Below are 9,247 nucleotides of genomic sequence, written 5' to 3' on the forward strand. Positions count from 1 at the left end.
TTCTGAATATTTTCTTGATGATAGCTCAAAAAGCATTTTATTGATAGGATGTGCATAGAATCAGGCTCATGGGGCCATATGCAATTCACTTTTTCTCCTTAGTTTTCTCCTAGGTGATATTTTCACACCTTAACCATAAAATGCACTTTAAATCACCAGTAAGCAAAAAAATACTCAAAATAATTTTGTTAGTACTTTTCACCTACTTTTTACTTCTTTTTCCATTTCAAAGTGCTAAAAATAATTCTAAATGGAAGATGAAAAATTATCTCCTAGGAGAAAAAGTTAATTGCATATGTTCCCTGGTGCATTACCTAGGTAACATGGGTAAAGCTAATTGCACTTAGGTGCCATCTTGTTACCATAATCAATGGTAAAATATCTATGTGCTTTCTGCACATGACAGCTTTATCTGACTCTTGTGAATATGCCCCATATTTTGATAATTCAATCTACAGTGATCATTTCTGTGATTACTTCTTTTTCTTTATACTGGCAGGGCCGGATTTGTACTTTTTACCGCCCTAGGCCCACTATCACCAGCCGCCCCCTAGGCCCACTATCACCAGCCCCTGATCAATCCTAATTTTTTTTTTCTTTTTCTAAATAAGCGATAAGGTGATGGTGGGGGGATTCAGAGTGAGGTAGCCGTGGCGAAAAATAGGCGTGGCCAGCCATGGCACGGACAGTGCTAACTGCAATGTAAGTTAAAACACAGGAAAAGTGACCCTAAAGGTAGTTAGACAACATTCCCCAAACACATAATAAAGTAGAGTTTCCCCATGATATGGTGGAATGGGAGATTCACATCATGGATGACTCATAACTGCAAAAACTGCGTGATGCTATCATGTCAGTGTGTATCAAAATTTCAGAGAAATGCTATGAAGAATAAGGCAGTTCTGAAGGCAAAAAGGTGTCAAACTCAGTACTAGCAAGATGTACCTAACAAAGTGGCCAGAGAAACAGAGGACCCTAAATCTGTGTCCTGTCCCAGGTAAAGCAGGATGTCTGGTCAACATACTTTATCAACTATACAATTATCTGATCATTTTTTTTAATTAATAGCATATTTAGAAAACACAGGGAGATACGGTTCAGATTGAGGACTGAGCTGTGGCTGCGTGCATTAAACAAACAGCTAGTAGGTAAGACAAACTCATGTTTCCTGCACTGTTGCACAGTGTCATAAACAATCACCAAACACAGACAAAGTCTCTGGTACCAAGCCTGTTGTGTATACCTCTCCTGTGTGTCTTCAGCTCCCCCTTACCCCGCATCCTCCAGAGCTGGCTGTGATTTGGAGTCAAATCTGCCGCAATCGCACCTGCCTAGCAGTAGATGGCTAATCCTGACATCAGACACAGCCATGTGACCACCCACAGGTGGGAAGTTGTGGTGCCAAAAAACTGTTGGATAGAGTGCAGGTGTGCACGGCATCATGTGACTTTGTCGCTTCTTCCTCCCTGACGCTACCAAGAGGGAGGAAGTGGTTTGGCCTGACAGGTGGAGTGCAGTCCTGTATGTGCTAGTTGTGGCACCGTCACCTGCCTACACACCTCGGAGGAGGGTAGGAGCTGCCATACATCTTCTGGATTTGGGCGGTGGGCAACCACCCAGAGTCCCGCAGCCAGGATGTCCGGCGGCCAACCTGGGACAACCCGGGACATTGCCTGGGACAAATTTCAGCCTAGGACAGGACGTGTGCCCAGCAAAGTGGAACGTCTGCTCACCATACCTACAGTAGACCAGTACCAGTGATTATTCACCACAGGTACAGACTAAGCTGGTAGTGCCACACACAGGTTATACTGGCACTTGTAGTGCCTCTCACACAGTCTGTGCTGACATGTAGTGCATCACATACAGGCTATACTGGCACTTGTAGTGCATCACATACAGGCTATACTAGCACTTGTAGTGCACCACATACAGGCTATACTGGCACTTGTAGTGCACCACATACAGGCTATACTGGCACTTGTAGTGCATCACATACAGGCTATACTGGCACTTGTAGTGCACCACATACAGGCTATACTGGCACTTGTAGTGCACCACATACAGGCTATACTGGCACTTGTAGTGCATCACATACAGGCTATACTGGCACTTGTAGTGCATCACATACAGGCTATACTGGCACTTGTAGTGCATCACATACAGGCTATACTGGCACTTGAAATGCAAATTGCACTACAAGTGAAAGTATAGCCTGTATGTGATGCACTACAATTGAAAGTATAGCCTGTATGTGATGATCTACAAGTACAAGTATAATCTATATGTGCTTGTGTGTGACGAACTAAAAGTGCCAGCATAGCCTGTGTGTAATGCACTATAAGTGTCAGCATTGCTTGTACCTGGCTGTTGCACTATGTAACCGGTACAGGCTATGTTGACACTTGCAGTGCTTTAGGTGAAGGCTATGCTGGCACTTTTAGCTTTTCAGGTGCTCTCTTGATTCATGCTGAGCCTTGCAGTCCGTCCATTGTCCCCTCCCCCAGCTGTCACTCACGCAGCCTGTTTCTTTTCATAGTCATGGAGCCGACACTGTCCGTCCCGGGTGAGGGGTACCTGCCTCTCCTCTCCTCCTCTGACGCCCTCCTCTATGCAGTTGGCTCTCTTTCATCCTCCCCCGTTCTTGTCTCCCTCCTTCCCAGAAGTCCTGGAGCTGCTGTGTGTATGATGAGCCACCAGCAGCCACGCACCAGCCTCTAGCCGAATTGCGCCGCACACTGCCACTGACTTCCCCAGAATCCCCACAATCCTCCAGCAGGCTGACAGGCAGGAACTGGGGTGGAGGAGGCGCCGGAGGGCGGAGATATGTCCGTTGCTGCCCGCGGCACTGAAGTTATCATAGGACTTTGCAGCAGGTAGTTGGATGACTCAGATCGGACCAAGCAATTTACAATTTGCGGCGTGCATGTTTGCAATGCGCCCTTTGAAATCTGCCGCCCTAGGAACCGGCCTTGAATGCCTTCCCACAAATCCGGCCCTGTATAGTGGCATCTGAAAATAAGCAATGTTTTTAATCTAGAGAGCATAAATAAAGTTGCAGAAACACATTCATATAGAGAATACATATGTTTATACAGTTGTGTACATCAGTCCTGAAAGAGGGATAAATTAGGATGAAAGAGGGTCATAGGGATTTGGTTCCAAACGATGGACTGTCCATTTCAAAAAGGAACAGCTGGGAGCTATGCAGAGGCATAGCTAGGGATTATGGGGCCCGAAGCATAAATTTGATGGGGCCCTCAGACTTAGGCACTCTTGGGCAATGCCACCTGTCCCTACCCAATACAGTATGAATTGACTGGGCAATATGCATTCCTAGGCAAGTTACACTTCATATAGTCTATGGGTACCGAGGTAAAGTCAGAGGATGAAGAAACACAGGAAAATTATTAGTTAACACATCAATTACTACTTGGGCCTAATATGCTCCAGGGCCCCAAAGCAATTGCTATGGCTGCTATGGCTATTTGCTACACCCTTGGAGCTATGGATCCACATGTTTTGAAGGGTTGTAGTTGTTGCTAGAGAAGTAGCAATTTAGGATCTTTCTGATTTTGGGTCTTATCCATGAACAAATGTATTTAAGGATACTAAAATCTAAGAGAGTGTGTGTCACACATTAAGAGAGCAGTAGGGTGCCTTCAGCTGAAGCAATTGTACAGATTGTAATGTGAACTCATTTAACGTTATTAGACTTTTGCCTGAGTTTGTATTGCACTGTTAGTGACCTTTTACCAATGGCAATTACACATGTTATTAGCACTGCTAATGAAACATTTTAGAATCCTCTAAACAGAGGGATAATGTTTTCACAACTCAGCAGTAATTTTGATCTTTCCACACTTTGATAAACTCTGTTAGCCGAATGTTCACGGTGCTGCCACTTCCATGGCTGTTTAATGCTTCCACTCCATCTGCACAGAAAGATTCCAAATTACCTCCAAATGGTGTTTCATTTATGCAGAATATAAGCAAACATGGCCTCCTGCCAGAGCATTAATGAAGAAACGGTTGTTTTGTTTATTTTACATGCAACTCTTCAGTAATTGAGCAATTCTGATGAGGGATTAAGTTTACTCTGCAATTTGTCTATCAAGCATGTCGTCTCATTAATTCACACACCCAATACTAATGTAGTGGTAATGTGATTCCTTCTAATGAGCCCGTACAGCAGAGGGGGGCAAAAAGTTATTAAAGGGTCCTATGGGTTTTTGTGTGTATGCAGAAATAGACTAAGTCATGAACATCTTCACTGAGGTCCAGCTCTCCCACAAAAGTAACTAGATGGTTAACAGGGAATGCTAGTGCCATGGGGCTTTTTCTGTACCTTCATGATAGGTTCCACATTGTTTATTTGCAGCAGAGGCATCCTCAGGCACAGTACAACCTTAATGATGAGTTTCTTTTTTTAAGGACAATAGGGGTAAAGAACTTTATCTACAACTGGGCGCCTATTTACCCCTATTGTGCCCCTATTGTGCTTATATATATACCCCCCACACACCGCTGTAGGATGGCTCCTTTGTGGCCTCACGTGGTGTAAACAGAGCCGGATTAAGGCTAAATGGGGCCCTAAGCAAAGTAACTGATTTGGGCCCCCCCATCATGTCGTAATAGAATCAGAAGATGCAGCTGCACAGCAATATGTCGCACACACCGGGCAGCCGAGCTACTGGTTGCTATGGGCAACAGCACGCTTTCCTCTGTGGGTGCACAATGCAGGGAATAGCAGCGGCAAAATGCAGAGTGAGAGATGAATGGCTGGGACATTTGCACTCAGGGGCTGGGGCACCCCTGTGAAGAGGGCGCCAGATATCACAGCAGCAGCACTTTCCCCCTGCATCTCCAGCCTGGCAATAGCAGAAAGCTCTGGACACCGCCAAACCGGAAGCCGTTCCCCAGACAGAATTACATAACCACTCCCACCACCGAACAACCAATTTCCTCCCAAACTAGACAGCCACCATGCAGCCTCCATCCCAGTGAATACGATAGTCCAGCAGAGAAGGCAGCCGCAGTGGGGGAGAATGACAGCACCAGACGAATCACATTCACCTATTGCGATCCAAGCAATAGAGGTCCCGTCATCCGGAGCCCATCTCTCTCCTCTAGAGTGCTGCCGCTCTGTTACTACTACTATTACTACTTCCTACTTCATGTCTGATCTGAGAATCAGGAAGTTCAGAGCGAGCGGCTGCTCTGTAGAAGAGACAGATGGGTTTCAGATGACGGGATCTCTATTGCTTGGATCATGGATAGGTGAGTGAGCGTTTGCCATCTGCTGCTATCATTCTTGCTGCAGCTGTGGTTCTCTGTGGGAAGGGAGGGTGGAGTGGGCAGCAGCAGAGTGCACAGTAGCAGGAGGGGGACCTAGGAGGAGAGCCTGGCTCTGAAGACAATCAGCAGCGCACGGCATCATTTGACAAGACAAGACAAATAACATTTATATCGCGCTTTTCTCCTGGTGGACTCAAAGCGCCAGAGCTGCAGCCACTAGGACGCGCCCTATAGGCAGTAGCAGTGTTAGAGAGACTTGCCTACGGTCTCCTACTGAATAGGTGCTGGCTTACTGAACAGGCAGAGCTGAGATTCGAACCCTGGTCTCCTGTGTCAGCGGCAGAGCCCTTAAAGGGACTCCAAGCAGTGCCTGTGGATATGCCTTTAAGCATACCCACAACTAATTCATTACATCCTCACACCTACCAGCATGATGTTTGTAATTATATCCCCCTGGGTTCCTTATATTTCATTGCATTGTGCTGAATCGAGCTGCCAACTTTGGAGAAAGGACGTCCTGTGGCCGTGATTTCGATCGTGAAAATATCCAAAACTAAAAGGCATAGAGCAGCTGTTTATATATCATTGGAAAGAGGAGAAAGAGAGCTTTAAAATGATATGAATCTTTCCATAGTTACTGCACTGCTCAGAGTCCCTTTAACAATTATACCATCCAGCCACCGCTGACTTTGGAGAAAAGTCGTCCTGTGGCCGCGATTTCGATCGCGAAAATATCGAAAACTAAAAGGCATAGAGCAGCTGTTTGTATATCATTGGAAAGAGGAGAAAGAGAGCTTTAAAATGATATGAATCTTTCCATAGCTACTGCACTGCTCAGAGTCCCTTTAACCATTATACCATCCAGCCACCGCTGACTTTGGAGAAAAGTCGTCCTGTGGCCGCGATTTCAATCGCGAAAATATCGAAAACTAAAAGGCATAGAGCAGCCGTTTAGATATCATTGGAAAGAGGAGAAAGAGAGCTTTAAAATGATATGCATCTTTCCATAGTTACTGCATTGCTCAGAGTCCCTTTAACCATTATACCATCCAGCCACCGCTGACAGGATGGCAAGGGCTGGTTTATGTGCTAATGGGGCCCCTTTGACTCTGAATGGGGCCCCAAGCGACTGCTTTTGTTGCCTGGTCGGTAATCCGGCCCTGGGTGTAAACTATCATAATAGCCAGTCTTTTTGTAAGAAGGAAAGCAACCAAATCAAATCCAGCCTGCACACCCCAAGTGAAGTCAGGCTAATTGTCTCCACCTGCTTCAAGTGGTTAGTTGCCCCCCAGCCTTTGTGAGTAGCCCTTTGTATTTTACAATTTCCTCTTTTCAGGAACTAACGCAATGTGGGCACCCATTTTTGTTTCCTGTGTCTTTTTCCTTTACGGTGTCAAGATACCCCATCCTTTTGTGTCTTTTATTAAGGAGGCCTGCATAAGTTGGCTTTAATGTAAAATGGTCACCTTTGTAACTTGTAAGAAATGATGGCATGCATTATTTCAAACTGTGAACCTTGAATCTGAGCCCACAATCACCTTTCCCCTCCATAGTTCCTTTATCACGATCTTAATACAATCTGGTATCTTGCAGAGCCAGATTTCCAGTAAGGCTGCACAAGCCCGGCCTCGGGCAACTGCTGCCCAAGGGGGCAGCTGGACATGGGAAAAGAATGTCTGTATATGGAAGAGAAGGCTGCAAATGGAAAAAGGATGGAGAGCAACAGACGGGGAAAGCTGCTGCCCAAGTACATGAAAGAGAGCGGCCTCTGTGTATGTATGTTACACATAAAAGAGGTGGCTGCACATGGAATGGTAGGGATGGCTGCAAAAAGAAAGGGTGCCACAAGAAAGCTGACCTATGGGTTGAAATTGTATAAATACAGTGGGATGCGAAAGTTTGGGCAACGTTGTTAATCGTTATGATTTTCCTTTATAAATTGTTTGTTGTTACGATAAAAATGTCATTTAAATATATCATATACTATAGGAGACACACACACGGTGATATTTGAGAAGTGAAATTAAGTTTATTGGATTTACCGAAAGTGTGCAATAATTGTAAAAAACAAAATTAGGCAGGTGAATAAATTTGGGCATCAGAAAAAAGAAATGAAATCAATATATAGTAGATCCTCCTTTTGCAGAAATTACAGCCTCCAAACACTTCCTGTAGGTTCCAATGAGAGTCTGGATTCTAGTTGAAGGTATTTTGGACCACTCCTCTTTACAAAACATCTCTAGTTCATTCAGGTTTGATGGCTTCCGAGCATGGACAGCTCAGCTTTAACTCACACCACAGATTTTCAGTTATATTTAGGTCTGGGCACTGAGATGGCCATTCCAGAACATTGTACTTGTTCCTCTGCGTGAATGCCATAGTGGATTTTGAGCAGTGAAGGTACAGAGGCGCCAAAAGGAAAAATTACAATAAAATGTTTAAAATATTCAGGCGGCGGCGGTGGACCGACCACACAGAAAACGACCCGATGCCGTCGTAAGTAACAAAAAGGCAATTTATTTACATACTCCACGAACAATAACTGCAACGTGTTTCACGGGCACAGTCCCGCTTCATCAGGCATTAAACAACAGGAGTATCATACAACTGTAGGTCCGAGACACGCTTGGCACCTCTGAGCAGTGTTTAGGTTCGCAGCTTCAGCTTTGTCACTGATTCCTGACCATTGTTCTCCAGAATCTGCTAATACTGAGTGGAGTCCATGTGTCCCTCAACTTTGACAAGATTTCCAGTCCCTGCACTGGCCACACAGCCCCACAGCATGATGGAACCACCACCATATTTTACTGTAGGTAGCAGGTATTTTTCTTGAAATGCATGTTGTTTTTCCTCCATGCATAACGCCCCTTGTTATGCCCAAATAACTCAATTTTAGTTTCAGCAGTCCACAGCACCTTATTCCAAAATGAAGCTGGCTTGTCCAAATGTGCTTCAGCATACTTCAAGCGGCTCTGTTTGTGCCGTAGGCGGAAAAAACGGCTTCCTCTGCATACAGCATCTCCTTGTATAAAGTGTGCCGAATGGTTGAACGATGCACAGTGACTGCATCTGCAGCAAGATGATGTTGTAGGTGTTTGGTGCTAGCCTGTGGGTTGACTCTGACTGTTCTCACCATTTGTCGCTCCTGTTTATCCAAGATTTTTCTTGGTCTGCCACTTCGAGCCTTAACTTGAACTGAGCCTGTGGTTTTTCATTTCCTCAATATGTTCCTAACTGTGGAAACAAACAGCTAAAATTTCTGAGACAGCTTTCTGTATCCTTCCCCTAAACCACAATGGTGAACAATCTTTGTCTTCAGGTAATTTGAGAGTTGTTTCAGAGAAACTTAAAAGAGAAGGGAAACTTACAATTGACTCCCTTAAATACTCTTTCTCATAATTGGATTCACCTGTGTATGTACGTCAGGGGTCACTGAGCTTACCAAGCCAATTTGAGTTCCAATAATTAGTTCGAAAGGTTTAGGAATCAATAAAATTACAACAGTGCCCACATTTATGCACCTGCCTAATTTTATTTAAACAATTATTGCACACTCTCTGTAAATCTAATAAACTTCATTTCACTTCTCAAATATCACTGTGTGTGTCTCCTATATGAAATATTTAACTGACATTTTTTATCGTAAAAACGAACGATTTATACAGAAAAATCATGACGATTAACAAGGTTGCCCAAACTTTCGCACCCCACTGTACATCCTTAAAAATTTGGGAGCACCCATTTTGCTGCCAGCCCTTCAGTTAGTGCACGTGTTGAAAATAATTAATTACAGTGGTGCAGGGATAACCATAGCAGCCAGTGCGGCCGGGGGGTGGGGGGCAGTCCCTGCGGCAGGTCACTATTTTTTAAAAATAAAATGACAACATTTATTATTATCCCTCCCCCCAAGCAAGTATCCACCACCCACAGTCACCGTCCCCCACACTTC

This window comes from Hyperolius riggenbachi, chromosome 6, assembly GCF_040937935.1.
Source record: "Hyperolius riggenbachi isolate aHypRig1 chromosome 6, aHypRig1.pri, whole genome shotgun sequence".
In the NCBI taxonomy this organism is placed as follows: domain Eukaryota; kingdom Metazoa; phylum Chordata; class Amphibia; order Anura; family Hyperoliidae; genus Hyperolius; species Hyperolius riggenbachi.